The sequence below is a fragment of the Fukomys damarensis genome, unplaced genomic scaffold (genome assembly GCF_012274545.1).
Source record: "Fukomys damarensis isolate Sample0158 unplaced genomic scaffold, DMR_v1.0_HiC HiC_scaffold_33, whole genome shotgun sequence".
NCBI classification, from domain to species: domain Eukaryota; kingdom Metazoa; phylum Chordata; class Mammalia; order Rodentia; family Bathyergidae; genus Fukomys; species Fukomys damarensis.
The window spans coordinates 37,836,263-37,854,684 of record NW_022900945.1 but is presented as its reverse complement, the minus strand read 5'-3'; positions in this window follow the sequence as shown (position 1 = coordinate 37,854,684).

Sequence of the window (18,422 nt, the reverse complement as noted above, 5' to 3'; positions counted from 1 at the left end):
AACACTTCTACTGGGAGCATAGTTGTTGAACAGTGATGGTAATTCTCTGAAAGTTATATTTTGCTGAAATAATCTTCTTCAAAGATTTTTTTAGACCAAATATGTTGTTTGTACATAAGTTGACTAAATGTGTGTCCCTGAAATTAAGACAAAGGTGTTATTTTTCTCACTTTTAACCATGTCTTACAAGTATAATTTGTTGGGGTCTTTTTGGAATTTTTTCTTTCAATTTCCCAAAATGATAGGTGATTCTATTGTTTAGATGTAAAATATTCTCTTAAAGTCTCACATCTGCAGAGGTTGGACTTTTGGAAATTAATTGGATCATGAGACCACTAAACTCACTCGTAGATTCAGCCAATGCTAGCAAGTGGGACCTGCTTGGAAGAGGTGAGTCTAACTGGGAAAGCGATCAGGAACTATATAGTCCTCTCTTCTCTTTATGCTTTCTGGCTGCCAAGGGGTGAGCGGCTTTCCTTCATCATTCCCTGGAATGTTGTCATTTTTTTTTTTTTTTATCTTGGAGTCAACCAACAATAGACTGAGTCCTCTGGAACTTTCAGCCCAAATAAACCTCTCTCCCTTTAAGTTGCAGGTGTTGGTTATTTTCTCACAGTGAGGGGATAGGGAATAATATGAAAAAACTGGGGTCAGATAAATGTTTCATTTCTGTGACTATACTTGACCATGTTCAGAAGCTTATGGACTGGTTCATGGAAAACGTTTGGGAAGTTTTGGTGATAATGACTAGAGGAGCCCTGAAATGCTATAGCAGAGCTTGATGAGAAATTATCATCAGAGCTCAGAAGACCAAAGTGCTAAGAGGATGTGAATAGTAATGGTCAAGAGATTTCAGATGGGAAAAATGTCTCCATTGGTAATGGAGCTATAGACTATGAGAATATCATTCTGGCAAAACATTTGTCTACATTTGTCCTAGTTCTGAGACTGTGTGAGGCTGAATTTAAGAATGGCTGTCAAATTAGTCTGGCAGAGGAAATTAAAATGTAGCCCAAATTTCAGATGGTGGTGTGGTTACTGCTATCTTTTTTCATATAGTTGTATAAGGAGAATCAGAAGCAAAAAGGAGATACAAAAATAAGAATACTGTTTACCTTGGTCAGAAAAGAAAAGTAACCTGCAAATTTAGGTCCAAGCAGAGTGTGTTTGCTGAAATTATCATCACTATTGAAAAGAAGCCATATACTTTGCATTCAGTCAATGGGAAATATATCTTGAAGGCATTATGAGAGTGGGCCAGAATCTACACATCAGAAGCTGAAGAGCACAAATGATAAATTGTTTGCAAGATTTTGCTTTGAGATGAGAGCTCTCCAGCACTTTCTTTCAGGGATACTTAAGGAAACATTCCCTGGAATTTAGCCATCCAAGCATTCAGAGGACACTGCAGCCATGTTCCAAGGGGAGCCCAGCTACTGCAAGAAATTGTAGGAGACCTTGGTATCATCAATGTTTCTCAAGTTGTACAGGCATGCAGAATGCTAGAATTGTGGGGTCATGGGGATGTCCAACAAGGTTGGAAAAAAAAGGCTGTTGAGGCCAGGAAATCTGTCAGTGAGAGGCTGAGGTGAGAATCTGTGAGAATAAAGTTGAAGGTGTAGTGGCATCTCCAAGCATTTAGAACTTTTGTGAAGAAAAGCTTTAGGCAGTGATCAGAGCCAGTACAAGCAAGAGACCTTATGGGCTGAAACCAGCACAGCCAGAGGGCCAGGAATGTCCCTGTTTTTTGAAGCTTATACTTTACCACAATTTATCCTGGACACTGGACATAGAGTTACAGGGTTTAATATTTGCCCTTATGATATTTTATCTTATTTTGGTCTAATTCCATTTATTCCCCTATTCCTTTTGGAATGGTAAAGTTTTCTCTGTGCCATTGTACGTGGAAAGTATGCAACTGGGTTTTTTTGTTGTTGTTGTTAGATTTCTTTTTTACAGAAGTTTATAGTTTAGAATTTACTTTGAGTCTCAAAAGAGACTTGGACTTTTCTTTAGCAATGCTGCAACTCTTAAGAATCTGGCAATTCTTGAAGATAAGCTTAATATAGTTGCACAATGAAACAGGTATGAGCCTTTTGGTGGCTCCGAGTGTAATGCTATGATTTAGATCTAAAATTTCCCTAAGCAGTCTCTTGTGTTCTGTCTTATTTATTTTTCTCATTGTTGAGACAAAATACTCAACATTCAAAGAAGGAAAAGTTTATTTTGCCTTAGTTTTTGTAGAGGTTTCAGTCCATAAACAACTGGCTCCAAGGCAAGGTGGCAACGTAGAGGGGCACTGAAAAGAAACAATTCATGGTGGGAACAAGGAAAGAAGGCAGCAAAGCAGCAGAGTAACAAGGAAGCAGCAAGCATTGAGGAATGGCTATAGCAACCCTCTCTCTGCCCCTTATATTCTATCCAGGATAGCTTACGACAAGTTGCACTTACATCTAGGGTATTGATCCTAGCATCACACCATGAGTAAAACCCAGCATCACATCCTTCAGTGCAGTATCACACACTCTCGATCTAGCCACCTTTGAAGAGCTCTATCTATGACTGTATGCTGCTTTGGGATGACATCTAGGTACAAGCTATACCATGTTCCAAGGTGTAGCCTTTGGAATTTGATTGTAATGTGGGAGGGGGACTGTTTCACTGATAAATTCATACCTGTATGTTTTCTCAGGAGTTGGGGACGTAGATCACTGTGGGGATGAACTGGAAGGGTATATACTAGTATGTGACTTTAGCACTTCTCTGCCTAGGCAATCATGGATTGAAGAGTTTTCCTCTGCTATTCCCTTTCACCATTGCCACTTCCTCCTTGGAGCTGGCTGACCATGGACCAAAACCTCTGAAACCGTGATCCAAAGTAAAATTATTTCTCCTGTAAGTTCGGGTGTTGGGTATTTTGTCCCAATGATTCCAAACCTAACCAACTTTTTGTCTTTGATACTATTAGAAATATTTATTTTCATACAGTGTTAAAAATAAGCTTTAGGGCTGGGGATTTAGCTCCGTGGTTCCACTGCCTGCCTCACAAACACAAGGATCTAAATTTGATTCCTGGTACCAAAAAATCCAAAAAAAAAAAAATTATAAAGGGTCAGGAATTTAGTGGTTCCACCACCTGCCTTGCAAGTGCAAGGTCCCAAGTTCAATCTGTGGTACCCCACTCCCCCGAAAATTTTTAAAACTAAGCTATAAGAAGAATGACTGTAACTATATCTATATTTTAAGAAGTTACTTTTATTTATAATTTGCAAATTGGAAGGAGGAGCTAATAACTCTATTTGTTCCAAATAATCATAATGCATCATGCTTACAGGCAAAAGTATTACTCACGTGGCCTCAATACATACAAGTGTTTCAGAGATTATAGACCATCATATTTTCAGTACTAGGATTTCCTAAATTTTGAAGATGAGAAAAGAACAGTTTTTCTGACATTATCACGTTCTTAAATATGTTCACATATAGATACAATTCTTGATTTTTGCATAAGAGATTGGAGAGTTATGCTCAAATCATTCTTGATTTGAATTGTGGGATATTTATAAGGAAAATAAGTTTTTACTTTTTTGTGCACTTGTTCCTAACTTACACATACATGAAACAAAAGAAATAAATGAGAAACCTATTACTTTACAGTGGGATTCTTGTAGTCTAGCCAAAAATATCAAAGGAAAAGATTTAGTTGTGTTGTTTATTAATTTTTTTAAAAAATGAGAAGAGTCAATAGAAGAAGCTTAGCAGTGTGTGAATCAGGATCTAACATTGCAATAATATAACTGGTCAATATTGAACATCATTCATAAAACTTTCTAAAAACACACCATGTGGATGACTGCATTTACTTATTGATTTTTAAAACATTAAATATTAATACTTTCCTATAAGATAAACATAAGTATCCTATGTTATTCTATTTTTTTTAAACTCTTAAAGTGCCTTTCCAATACTATAATTTCCAATAATATAACTTGTGATAAATGTCTGAAATAGATTGTCTTACATGATATTTGAATGCCAGAAAGTGGAAGTAGAAGTTTTATGAATGTCCTTCATTTGCTTAATAGCTGTTTTGGATATTTCAGGGGAGAACTCAATGATTGAGTTGTATTTTTTTCATTTTCTCATTCATTGATTAACTCATTTAGTCATTGAGAAATAGTGAGTTTACTGTGGGGAAGCTCTATGTAGTTTTGGAATCATTCTCATGGGTGTGAATACAGTGTTCACATAAATGTGTTTGCAAGTTATTGTAAAAGAGCTAAATTTATGAATGGCAATAGGAAATAAATATGAGATTCTATATTGAGCAGGAAAGATAAATATTAAAACAATAACAAATTCAGTAATGAAATCCAAAACCAAACCCAAAAGTCATTAAGATTTTAGAACAAAACTCTCTATCTGAGGGATTTCTGACATAAAATGGGTACTTGAGCAATTACTAACACTAGTCAGATATGTACCAGTTCATGGGACAAGTGTTCATCATTAGAACAGTTGAATAGTGGCTGCAAAGATGTACTTTGTAGCTACAGAAAAAAGTTTAATAAGGAAAATATAGGGAAAGAAAGCAGAAGTTGTTTACACTGAACCTACAACAGCTACAAATAAAAAAGGAGGAAGGAAAGGCACCATGGGAAAAGGGTTGGAAAAGGACTGCCTTCCATTAGGAAATGTACTGGTTGATTTTTGATCAATTCGGTAGTGCATAGGACAAAGTGGCAGGTAGGGGCCCCGTGGTGTTTGAGTTTCACAATCAGAAACGTGAAATTGTCTCTGTTGGTTTTAGTCTGGCCCCACTATTGTTAACTGATCACCTTGCTCTATTTCTCCTCTCCTCTTTCCTTCAGACCTTGTAAACTTTGGAATTCATAAATATTTTTCTTCAAACTAATATGCCCAGTGACCTTCATATTTGGCAGTGTAATGAAAGCAAATGCAGCAAATAAAGAAATAAAATCAATGAGGACTTCATGCTTTCTCAAAATTTATACACAAATTAGTTTTGAATCATCTCAATTTTTGCACTCTTTGACAACAGGCATTTACAAATGCTGACAGCAAAATAAATGTATCTTCATTTATTTCTGTGTCTCAGTATAGTTTATTCTATTTATTGGGCTTACATTGTGTGGAGAGAGTGAGAGAGAAAGGGAGGGAAAGAGACTTGAAAATATAATATATTTATTATGCAGCTACTATGTATCACATTTCCCAGACACTAGAAATTTTTTGTGCCGTATCTCATTTTATTCTCATAAGAAATTTATGATACAAACAATACCATCAATTAAGGATTAAAATACCAAATACCAAAGCTTCGTTGACTTCAAAACTTTTGCCCTAAGGGAATGATGGACTACATTTCTCCTCCTCATTGGAGATACAAGCTTCTCATTTTCCGATTGCAGGACATTAAGTTTCTCACAGATGGCTCTATTATTAGCAATAAATTGGCCTCAGATTGGGAAAATAAAAAGGGATCTCTGAAATCTTATATAGAAAAATCACAATATCAGTACTGCTTTTCGGCAATAGTGAATTTATCATGTTTACATAAAGAAAATAATGAAGCAGAAACTAACTCTTTAAACTTCAAAACAAACAAACAAACAAACAAACACAAAAAGCTCTTCAATTATGTTACCCAATCTGAATCACCTATGAGAAAATGATCTTGAGCAGCCTTGTATCGGTAAATTAAAGGATTTGCCTTAATGCATCACCATCACACGTCAACCTATTGCTTTCACCAAGTAGAGCTGAGAAAGAAATCTTAAATTAAAAAGAAACAAAATGCTGACAATGTCATCTCAATGTTAAACAATTTAAAAAATTTGAGAACAAGTAAGTAATCATAAGAAAAGGTGCGAGGGTATTCAGTATAATTTGTTAAGCTGATAGTCGTTTGGAGGTTCCCGCAATAAGGACCTAAATGTTCTGGAATATGACATATCAGACTGTCATATTCACTGGGCAGTGTTAGTTGTCTTGACCCAAGGAGATTGTTAGGAGTTGAGAGAACAAAGTGAATTGGATTATTGAGCGAAACTTAACCAAAGACAAAGCGCTAGGAGAATTGTATGTTAATGTTCCCCTTTTGCAGGAGGCCCACGTAATGTATTTACCACTGTGAAGTGAGCTCACTTGAGATCCATTTATGATGTGTGATGTCCTGTGTCCTTTGTTGGAGATTGGATGACAGGTTAATTGAATAGAGGCAGGGTAAGCAATCAGAGCCACGCAATATGACTCCTACATGATGGCTAAAGACAGTACTTCACTACTAAAAGCTTTTATATGCAGGAATAATCTGAAAGAGGCTTTTTAGGAAAACATTTTTTCACAGGTTATCAAACATATATAGGGTTTTATTGAATAAAATTTTATGTAGAAAAAATTTAAAATACTGAACCAGTGCTGTAGATCAGATAATTGATTAGTACATTTAAAAATAATATATGTATTCATTCAATACCATTTTTTTAGCACCATTAGAGCCCTCTGATGTGTTCTTATTCACTTAGAGTAAATGTATGAAAAGCTCAAAGATTAACCCAGGCATTTGTTTTTTTTCAAGAAAAAAAAATTTCCTTTTTATTTATGATTCTAGCAGTTTAGACATATATATATATATATATATATTAAACTTTTTTGAAAAAGTATTAAAATAGAAAATGTGCAAATTTATTAGCGTAAAATAACTCTTAATAACTTGACTAATGTAGTTTTTAAATCCTTTTTTCATTGTACTTCAAATAAGTAATCGCATCCCCCTCCAAGGTCATTTTCTGACTTATTTTTATTCATATTTATGATTTATCAGTATAAATTTAATTTAATTTTAAAATAATTTATTATTAATTTTTAATTAAGACTGATTTTTTTCTGTTAAAATTCTATGTTAGTTTTTGGAATGTCACAATAAGAACATCTTAAATTTCCCACTCTCATTACAAATAAGAAAACTCTCAAAACTTGTCAATGTCAATATTTAAAACAATTTTAAGTCAACCAAGTGGTGTTATAATCAAGTGAATATTTACTCAGATAAAATGATGGGATTCAGAAGGAACTCCAAATATTGGCACAATTTAACTTATTTTATTTGCACCCTCTCCTCCTGAATTCCACGGTAGACTTGAAAACTATCAATTACACAATGGTGCATGCTTTGAAAATGAGCATTCTAGCAGTGACTGCAGGATTTACGACAAAGTTGAACTGATTCCACAAGCTCCATCTCCAGAAAATTGTTATTATTTGACCTGTTTTCTAGGTTTCCAAAAAAGTCCCAATTCTGGGGCTTAACGTTATTTGATCTGCTTCAGAGCCTACTCATTGTGAAAAGCTCTACCTATAGAATTTTGCCCCTCCCCAGAAAAAAAAACACAATATTGATTCAACATTGTACCTACCTACAGACACAGTACGAGTTGGACAAATAAGAATCTTGGCACAAACTTACAAAAGAATATCTGTGAAACGCAATACCTACAAGTGCTTTAAACAGCTCTAATGTGCTCCTAGGGATCTAGAAGGAAAGGGTCCATACACAGCAATCAGTGTGTGCCCACCCATGAAGAGACCGAAAAGGCCCCATTCCTTACTCTTGCTTAAACTTGGAGTCCTATGCAAAAAGAAAGTGAAAGATATTGCATTGGCAAACTCCTGGATTGTTCAAGGAATGCCAGAATGCATACATTTAAAATAATCATTGCTTAACGCTTAGCTGATGATCACTTTCAGCATAAATTACAGTAATCACACACAGAACTCAGACTTAAGCATGTAATTATACCAACAAAATAGAAAAACCAATATTCCTTAATATTTTTATAATTTATAATTATTTATTATATTCTTTAATATATGTAGTATTAACAACAAAAGAAAAGTGTAACTAAAATAGAAGATCTGATGTTCATAGAAAAAGTTAATAGAAACTGCAAGGACTGTATACCTAAAATGTACCAATAAACTCAATGAGAAAAAAAAAAAGAAAATGCAAGAAAGCTGAGATGAACTTTGTACAAGACAAATTTCTTAAATAAAGGGAAATAATATTTTCAAGGAACTTTTCTAACGAGTTTAAAAGAAAATTATAAGAAAATATTTCTGTAAACAAAGTATCAATCAAACATAGAAAATATCAATCAAATATATTCTACAGGTGAAAATATAAATTAAAGCAAAATTCAATGAATACATGAAATAATTGATATTTTAAAAGATAACATTGTAAGGACTCAACATCGTATTTGAGTGGGCAGAAAAAAAATGAACAAATTAGGGGAAAGGGCATAAGGGAAAAGAAAAAATATGAGAAAATGAAAAAATGGAAATAAAGTGCTTGTAAGTGGGGAGGGGAGGAGAGGGTGAAGGGAGGGCAGGGATGGGAAAAAAATAAGAACCAAGACCTCTCATGTAAAGGTACAAGATCCCAATAATGAATGTAACTGTACTGTATACCTAAAATGTACCAATAAACTCAATGAGAAAAAAAAATTAGACATGAGCCAAAAAAGGCATTAATCAAGATTATTAAAAGAAAATAAAATGTAGAGAGCTAAAGAAATCTGAAAGATGGGGGCACCTTCTTGCTTTTGACATCATAAGGAGAACTGTGAAGCATAACAAAGAAGCCAGAGGGATATTTAATAAATAATCATTAAAAACTTTCTAAATTTGTGAACAGAACATTAATATTCATATCCAAGAAGTGCAGTAAATTTCAAATAGGGTAAACTCAAAGATCTGTAACTAAATATATCACAGTAAGACTTTGGAAAGTGAGATTACAAAGAGAGTAACTAGAAAATAGAAAAGATGTGAGCAGTCACACTCAGATGACCCTCCACAAGGTTAACAACTGGCTTCTCTTAACCAATGTGCAGAAGGTAGTATAATAACACATAAAAGTACTGAACGAGAAAGAAGGGTAGATAAGGAATGCTCTTCAAAAAGGTGTAAAAAATAAGCCATTCTCAGATAAACAATCAGAGAAATTGTCCCTAACAACTTTTCCTATAGAAAATATTAGAAAGAATTTTCAGCTTGTTAGGAATAACCAATACAAGTATCAAAAATTTACACAAGCTCTCACACTAATATAAAGAGTGTAAGGAAATGTAGCTACACAGGCTAAAATAAAGGACAGCAAGTGCATTTTCATTTGCAAGTCTTCTCTTCATCAATTAAAAAGGAAACGGCATTGAGAAATAATTATTAAAATATCTTGGTGGACTTCTGGTGCATAAGATGTATTTTATAACAATAATAGTATAGAGGGGCAAGAACAAAACTATATTGTAGCAATACTTTCAAATCTTGTGGAAATTACAGTTTATTAATCCATCTTGAATTGTTCTAGGTTAAATGTCTTAGTCTTCGTGGATGAAGGGAACAAAATGCCACAGAATGCTTAAACTGTAGAAATTTATATTAGACCTTTGTAGAGACTAGGAAGTCCATGATTGCCAACTAAGACCTCTTCTCCTGGCCCTGGGCTGCTGTTTTCTTGCTGTGTGTGCACCTGACCTCTTCATGTACACATGAGCACGTTCTCATGTCACAAGGGCACTACCACAGCAGCCTCACATTCCCAATGACCACATTTCCAAATACCATATCTTTGGGGATCAGGGCTCCAATATATGAATTTGTGGGGGACACAAACATTCAACCCATAACATTTACAATGCCTGTAGTCTTCTGTTTTCTAGCCTGTATCCAGAATGTGCATCAAAATATACGTGGGGAATATATATGTGGGAAAATGTCCTTAAAGAATTTGCCTCATTCACCATATCTATGATGCCCAGATCTTTAAGATTCTAGAGATTGATACCCAAGTAAGGGGCTTGAGTCATAGTCTAATAAATATGTCTATAATCAGAAGAAAATTTAAAATGTTGTGTTATTTGAACTTAAGAGTCAAGGGACAAGACTGTCTATTGTTTTATCTGTATAGGATGTTAATTTGACTATTTCTTTTAGAACTGAAGATATATATTACACTTAAAATATTAAATTAAATATTAGTTAAATATTCTGCTTGCTAAATACTATAGGCAATAGAATATTATAATAAATTCAGGAAAATACATACATTTATCCCTTGTCTTTTCTACTTAGAAATTAAGAGAGAAATCATTCTGAATGAGGTGAAATTAATATTAGAAAGTGAACCCAAGTGCATATAATAAGAATTGTATTTACCTACATAAACATGTTGAGTTTTATTATTAGTCCACCTTAACTCCTTTGGAGAAAATGGGTAATATATGCATCACAGTTGACAGAGAGAGTACTTATTATACTAGATACAGAAATTTTTCTTTATACACAATGCAATGGTAGATACTATGAAGTTTTAAATTGAATTTAAATTATTCAGTGTATAAATGGCTTGTTACTGGGTACTTCAACAAAAACTCCTTGAACAATTATGAATGAAACATTGACATCTTATACGGCTGACAGATAAAGAAGATAAAAACAGTTAAGCAAATAATGAAAATTCTATATGCTAAAAATCATGGCACATACTTGTAGTTGTCAATCTTTTTTTGTCACTAGTAGAAAATTCCCAACATATATAACATAAAGAAGGAAATATTCTTTATTTGTTTGTCTATCTCCAATCTTAGAGGATTTAGTTGGCCATCTGCAAATCAGGAACTTCACATGGAAGTGTTGTTGGAGCAAAACTGCTCACTTCGTATTCGTGGGGAAGCAGAGCACAGGGGGAGGGTGCAGTGGGAGATGCTGTGTTCCCTTCAAAGCCACACCTCTGGGGTCCACCTTCAACTGGGCCCACCTCCTCACACCATAGTCAGTTATAAATGTCACTGATCCACTGATGAGTACAGAGCCACAAGGACCCAATCTCCTTCCCGGGGATCAGTCCAATCAGGTTGACAATTTAGTTTAATGGTCACAATATTCCTAACAGATACTACACAAAAGGAACACGGACAGAGAAAGGACATTAACTGGTATTCCCGAAAAGTCATCTTAACACTTTCCCTATAAGAAAATGGAAAATGTACATTTCAATTGTTCAGAGAGAGAGAGAGAGAGAGAGAGAGAGAGAGAGAATCCCAATATACAGTTCTCGTGCTTATCTGACATTTTGGACCCTTTCCTATTAACTATTCTCTCTGTTATGGAAATGGAAAAATCCACTTCTATGTGTAAGATTCTTTCAAGGGCAGGAGTTGCAACCTGATTTCATGACTCTCTAGAAAGGCTTCTATTTTACCAGTTGATGGGATATAGTCCCCAAGAATTATTCATGTCTAATGATTTTTCATTTGATTTCATAAATAATATGCTTATCGTATTAACAATCTGAAGGATAATTATTTGGAAGTCTCTTCTATTTGCAATATGACTCAATCAGGATACTTTCACCCATTATTAGAACACATTTTTCCAGCTAATACTTCCTCATCTTGATTCTAGAATAAAAATTTTTGGAGTATGTTTTGGTTTTTAGGTATTTTTCAGTTGAAATGCAGTAAAGTTTGAAATCTATGAGATTTTGAATCAAATAGCCATGGTCCTCAATCCTGCTTTTATTCTTTGCTATTTAATATAAAGTATTATGTAACAGACAAGCAAATATAGGATAAATACAAAGGAGTGAAAGAAAAGAGGAGAAATAAGTCAACTAACATGGAGTAGTATAAAACTACTAACTGTAGGGGCACAAATTTTACACATCCTTTTAAAAGTTTCTGAAGATATTGCCAAATCATATCATTTTCATCTGACTGTTTTAAAATCAATCTGTTATTTGGCGAGAATATTATAGTTTATTTTAGAAATACTTGCATCTTAAAGAGCTCATTAATTTAAAGCATTAGTCTCAATGAGTATGGTTCATTTTCCTGGAAACTGCACTTACATGTTTTCTTCCTAAATCCCCAACATTAGAAGGTGCCAAATATGTGCAAACTGTGAGGTCAGAGGTAGCATTATACATGTAGAGTAACTTGGAAAATGACGTAACTGCAATGAGGATAATACTTTGAAACTATTAAATGAATAATTATACCTTTAGGTCTCTTGATTGTTAACTGTGTTTGAAAGTCATGTAAAGAGCATAGCCACAAGCAAGTGAAATGGATCAGGGATCCTTGGAGATGATCACAAAAGGCAATTCCTTGTCTAACACCAAGGGTAAAGAGAAGAGCTACTGGCCAAGCAAGAAAAGATGTTCCAGTGTACTCTAACATGGGTATTATAGTTTCTTTTCCAAAGCAAATAATCGAACAGGGTGGGAATGCTAGATAGAACCTTAGAGATGAAAGTGGAGAGTTTTGTGTCCCACATAGCACAAAGATCTCTGTGAAGGTAAATAAACAGAGATTCTTAGATATGCCCTGTGATAACCTGTAAATGAAATTACCCAGCACTGTAAAAAATATTAATATCAGAGGAGGCAAAGAAAGGCTGAGTGGTTCGTTGGTTTAACTTTGAGTAATAGTGATGATACAGTTTTCTATTTCCTAGAGAACTTGAAACAATTTCTGATACTAGATGATGAGAGTGCTTGGTATCTCTGATTGGATCTGTCAGTGTATTATGGGATAGGAAAAGTTAGGGAAAGGAGGTGCAAGTGATTCTGTGGCCTCTGTCTGTAAGGTAGGTTGACTAACTAAAGTGAAGATCACCCTGCTGCCTTCAGTGAGATTTCTCCTATCACAGGGAGTTAGACGGGCTGGAGATGAACTAGGAAAGATATCTAGACAATGAACAATCCAGGAAAAAAAAAAGGTACATCCCTTTAAAAACAAGATTAATTTAGCTACAAAAAAATGCTGCAACATTATTTCCTTTGCCTTTCTGAATTAAAGAAATATTTATACTTTTGCTATACATAGATTCATAAGATATAGAACTACACATTTAAAAAATTTGTGTGTAGAAATTATTTTATCCTTGAAACTTTAGTTGGGTGATTCAGAGAGTGTGCCAATGGGCTCTATGCCTCCTGTGTTAGATTTATAAGGCTCTATGTAAGAACACAGCTAGCTCACTGGCAGGTGGACACCTGGCTCTTGGCTTAACCATGGAGTGATTCACTAATTGGGCCAAGTGTATAAGAACCGATGCTAGAAAACTGCTGTTTAAGAGATTGTCTGTTATGTAATTCTGTTCTTAATTTCAAGAGCTACATAACAGAACTCAAAAATAGTACAAGAAAAGAAAAAAGAAGAGTAAAAACTTCTCTTCAATTAAAACATTTGTGTTTTGAAAATATTATCTTAACACTGGGAACGTAGGAAGATTGGTGGTAAATTTAATGTTTATCTCAGGTAAAGTTAGTAAACTACAACAACATTATTTGGAAAATCATCATTTTATTCTTTATCACCCTTGTTATTCTACAGGTCTTATTCCTTTTGTAGGTAATGATACATATAATTTAGTCTTGACATCTAATCCTATACCCACATTCCCTTCTATTTTCATGTCTACACATTTTCATACTTATGTCTATTACTATGCTTTTTGTTATTCCTATTCCTATGCTTATATTTAGACCGAGACCTCTACCTTCATACTTACCTGTTTCGAGTCTAAATTGGCCATTAGGTTTTGCTACATATTAACTTCATCCTGAGAACTACTAAATCCTGGCATATATTAGAACAGTATAACATTTTCCACACAGATTGACCTGCAGATTTGCAACAGAAAATGGATTTTAAATTTCTTGTAACAATTCCTGGAAAGCGAAATTTTTTTTTATCCTATTTCCTTTTGCAATTTTCATTATTTGATTAGTGTCAGAATCAGAAGTAACATTGGAGGATCTGATAAGCTGTTCCCAATGTCTCAATAAATATATGATCTTTAGAATCCCAGCAAATGAAATATTTATAGAATATTGGAAACAGATGTGATAAAGGTGGAATGTGGTTTCTACAGAATAGTCATTGTTGATACTTTCTCTTTTCTCAGCTTTATATCCATGGATTTGACCACAACAGCCACAGATATATTGCATTTGAGCAGTTTTAATTTATTGAGGTTTTATTTTCCTTCCTTCCCTCTATTTCTTAGATGTTTCACCTCCAAGTATCACAGTTGAATGAAATGCAGCTGTACTATTGGAGGAAATTTAATGAACAGCAAGTTTATCAAATTTAATTAATTTAGGTTCATGATAAGCATTTTTTTCTTTCTTTGAGAAATGCATTACTGAAGTAAAGAATGGGGAGTATATGCATCACTTTTTAATCAGGCCTTAAATGAATAATTTGGAAATAATAAACTTTGCATAAGCAAAATAATTTAATTGAAATGAAAGCCGGGAGAGAAGTCTTCTTGTTTCTAATTTATAGACGATTTGGAGCACATACACATTTATATTTAATTCACTTACTGTGACTGAATTTGATTTTCAGATTTACTTTTGCAAATTTTTAAATACTGGTTATGAATTAACATTGATTAATAATAATTTCTAAGATAATTTATAGTATTTGATTTATAATTTTGAAGTAAAACCTAGGTGCAATAGCTTATACAAATTTTATATGCACAATTCAGTACAAACACCATTTACTGATGAATTCAAATGCCACCAACATATGAAAAGTTTCTAACTCTCTAGTGAGTTTCTTAATTCTCTTTCCCAGAAAATTCAGCCTAATTTCCCCCTTCCAGACAACCAGTGAACAACTTTCTGAACTGGCTTCTCATGGATTTATTTTTCCTGTTTTTGAACTAAGTTAGACCAGGTGGTATATTCTTGTGCTCAGCTTCTTTACTCTAGCGTAGTGGGCTCCACATGGCTAAGCTGTCAAGGTGGTCAGATAGGACAACAGTGCATGGTGAGTGTCAGGTTTTACTCACTATGACAGTGTTCACAAGAAGCAAAGGGAGTATTTTGTCCATAACATCCCCTTTCCATGAAATGATGCTGAATGAAAGTCTGAGTAAGAAGAAAAGTGATACTTTTTCTACCCTTACAAATGTTCATGACCCTTAAAACAAAAGCAGGGTAAGAAGAGTACAAAAATTCTCTGTGATAATAATGTCATGTGACACAGGGGCCTTCAGATTGAAGACTGAAAGACTCAGGATGTATTACCTGACCATACTTTTAGGTTCAATTAAGCAAGGACAGAGTTGGAAGAAATGATTGAACAAGAAGAGTATGATCTGATAGCAATAGATGGAGGGAGAAAACCCCCAAAAGCTTATTTGTTCTTTTCTTGACCTCTCTCCATAGCAAACTTTCCTTAAATAACACATTTTGGAATAGTATCTTACGGACTATAATCAAATGAGGTAGTTAGAGAATTGCTTTATGATCAATTTTTAGGAAGAAATGTGTAAAAACTGTAATGTTTTCAGGTGGTACAGTCAACTTTGAGGTAAAAGGACTTTGGCTCCTATGATTTGCCTCTGGAACCAGGAATGCTAATTTCTACGCCTTGTCTAGGGTGGAAATGAAAAGGGACATGTTGAGTCCACTTGACTGTCCCTTACCCAGCCTTGAAGTCTCATGAAAATCCTAAGCCCCATTTTCCCCAAGAAATGTCTTGGGACCACTATCACCCCTCTGTACTCCTCATACTAATACTTACTAAAGGTTTTCACTTGTCCTTTAGTCTTCATTATATTTATCTCAGTTTATTCAGGTTAATATATTTGTCCATATTTTCAGTAGTCTAGAAATTCTTTGTGTGCTGAAACCTTGCTTCTTATATCCTTGTAACAAAGCACCTAATAGTAACATTGTCGTCTAATAAGCACTTCTCTGTTGGAAAAAGAGATGTTCACACAAAAGAGATAATCTCAGAAATTAACTGCTCTTGAAGTCCTAGGGAGCTAACTCTTTTTTCTGAATTTGCAGGCTGCTTATCTTGATCCACTGAGATAATGATAAGAAAATATCACAGATTGAAGTTTACAAGGAAAGAAATTTATCACTCAGAGATCTGGAGGTTAAGAAATACATTATCAAGGTGTTGGTAGATCTCGTGTCTGGTGAGTGTCTATACCCAAGGATGATACTTTCAGTGTCCTTCTGTGATAGAAAGGAAAAATTACTTTGAGAGTCATTTATAAGGGCAATTATCTGATATATTAAGGTTTATCTCTCTTGTGACCTAGTCACTTACAAAAAGTTTCACTCTCTAATGTCAACATATTGGGAATTAAAGTTCAACATACCAATTTTGGGGGAATGCAAACAAAATTTAACATGAGCGTTTACTTAGTTACTTCCTATGTAACTAAGTGAGGGAGTGGTGGTCCCAAAGAGACTCGAGGCTACTAGATTCTATCCATATATTTCTTCTACCTACCTCTCTTCAACAGATTACAAATTGTTAAAGGCCTACCTTTACTATTTGACTTCAGAATTTAGAAATCTTCAGTATTGTTTGTAATGACACTAAGGTACTTCATTACTAATACATATTTATCCACTGGCATTAGGTATAAGGAGTAGGAAACAAAATTTGGAGAATATTAATATTATAGCGCCTCAGGTTCTAGGAAGAGAGACATTGACATGTGTATGCAGCTCTGATATTTAGAATGAGGACACTATTTGAATAGGATATGAAGGACTGTGAAACAGGACTGCTTGACATTCTTGTTGTGTAGCCTAGCTCTAAATTTTAGCTCAAACCAAATTCTCTTCTATGGGAACCTTTGGAGAAAAACAAAGTAAAACAAACACTGATATAACTTCCTGAATTCTGCCATAATCAACATTTAGTTATATTAACTCCCTAAGTATTTTGAAATTCACTTTTATGTTCTTCTTTTTGGCATTGCTTTTCCTACCATGACATACTACTTTGAGACTGTATATTCTCCTTTTCTTAACATTCTCCTAATGGGAAGAAGATGAGGATGTGTTTGGGTTCCACAACACTTTCATATTTTAGGAATTCAGTAAACAACACAAATGATTTGAGATAAGCCAGAATATTTGAACTATAGCATGAAATGAGGAGTAAAATTCATCTTTTTAGAACAGAAATGTCATGCGCAGAATGGCTCTTTAGAATGATTAATAGGCCAGCCATTTTGATAGAAAACTGATTTATCATGCGGTAGTGCATAGACACTTAGTCAGAGAGGGAACCGATTCATCAATTTATTCATTAGTTCAACCAATATTCATAAAGAGTTTACTATATCTCCTTCACTAATTAGGCTACACACAACACAGATAAATAAGACAGTCTTACTGTCATTGGAGTTGTGAGGAATATTATTAAGTCTTTTAAAAAAAGTTGTATGAGTGTTAAAGTACCAATTTAGGGAATACATTAAAAACAGACAAAATAGACCATCGATTCATTTGGCAGGGTATCGGTTTCTAGACAACTCTAAAGGGAACAATTATAAGGACAAAATAAATGGTGAGAGTAGAAGAAATTAGAGAAAAATAGAACGTTTCTTGATCAAAATATTTTAGTGCAAAGGTATTCCATTGTGTTTGAGGTGCGATCACTCTTTGCTCTTGGAAGATGTAGTTAATTTTCTGGGTTTTTATTTCATTTTGTTCTGAGTGGCTAGTGAGGGACAAATACAGAAGAATCATAAGAGATATTTTGTTAAATCACTTGTGTGAAATTACTTATGTGCTAAGGACCCTTTGAAGGGTTTTCTACAGGGAAGGGAAGAAAAAAAACCCCAAGACTCTCCTAGATGGATAAGGTGATGTAGGCTGGATCATCCGTGTGCAGCATCTCAACAGTAGAACACATCGGAGAGAAAAGTAACTTTCAGAAGGTGGCATTAGTGTGGGATTTGGGGTGAGATTTGCAGAATTTAAGCAGAAGTGTTGCTTAAAGAGTAGCAGAAACCTAGCACAATCTGATGAACTAAAACAGTCTCTTTCCTCTCAAATCCTTGCTCTAAATTCAGTTTACTATGGCCTGGAAAAGTAAAGTGATTATTTTAAGAATATAGAAGGACTATATGAATCTAGGTTGTTACATGCTGGTTAGGTGTCTGTAGTGATGGGAGCATAGAAGGTAGATGGATACAAGGAGGAAAATGTGCAAAAGCACGCTAGAGAATCTAACAATAGAACTTAAGGAATCTTGGAAGCATTATCCAACCTTTTTCTTATCACAAAAGTAAGAAAAACTATTTGTTGCAGGCTTACTCTGTGTAAAAACTTCCGTTATCTGCTATATCCAAGCTATTCTTTTGGAGTTTTATAGATTTATCTTTAGTATCTGTAACCTTGATTATACAGAATGTCTAATAAATGATGAATGGGGGCTAGGGATTTAGCTCAGTGATTCCGGAGCCTGCCTTGCAAGCACAAGGACCTGAGTTTGATCCCCGGTGCAAAAAAAAAAAAAAAAAAAAAAAAAGGAGGTTAAATTTCAAGAAAATTTAATTTC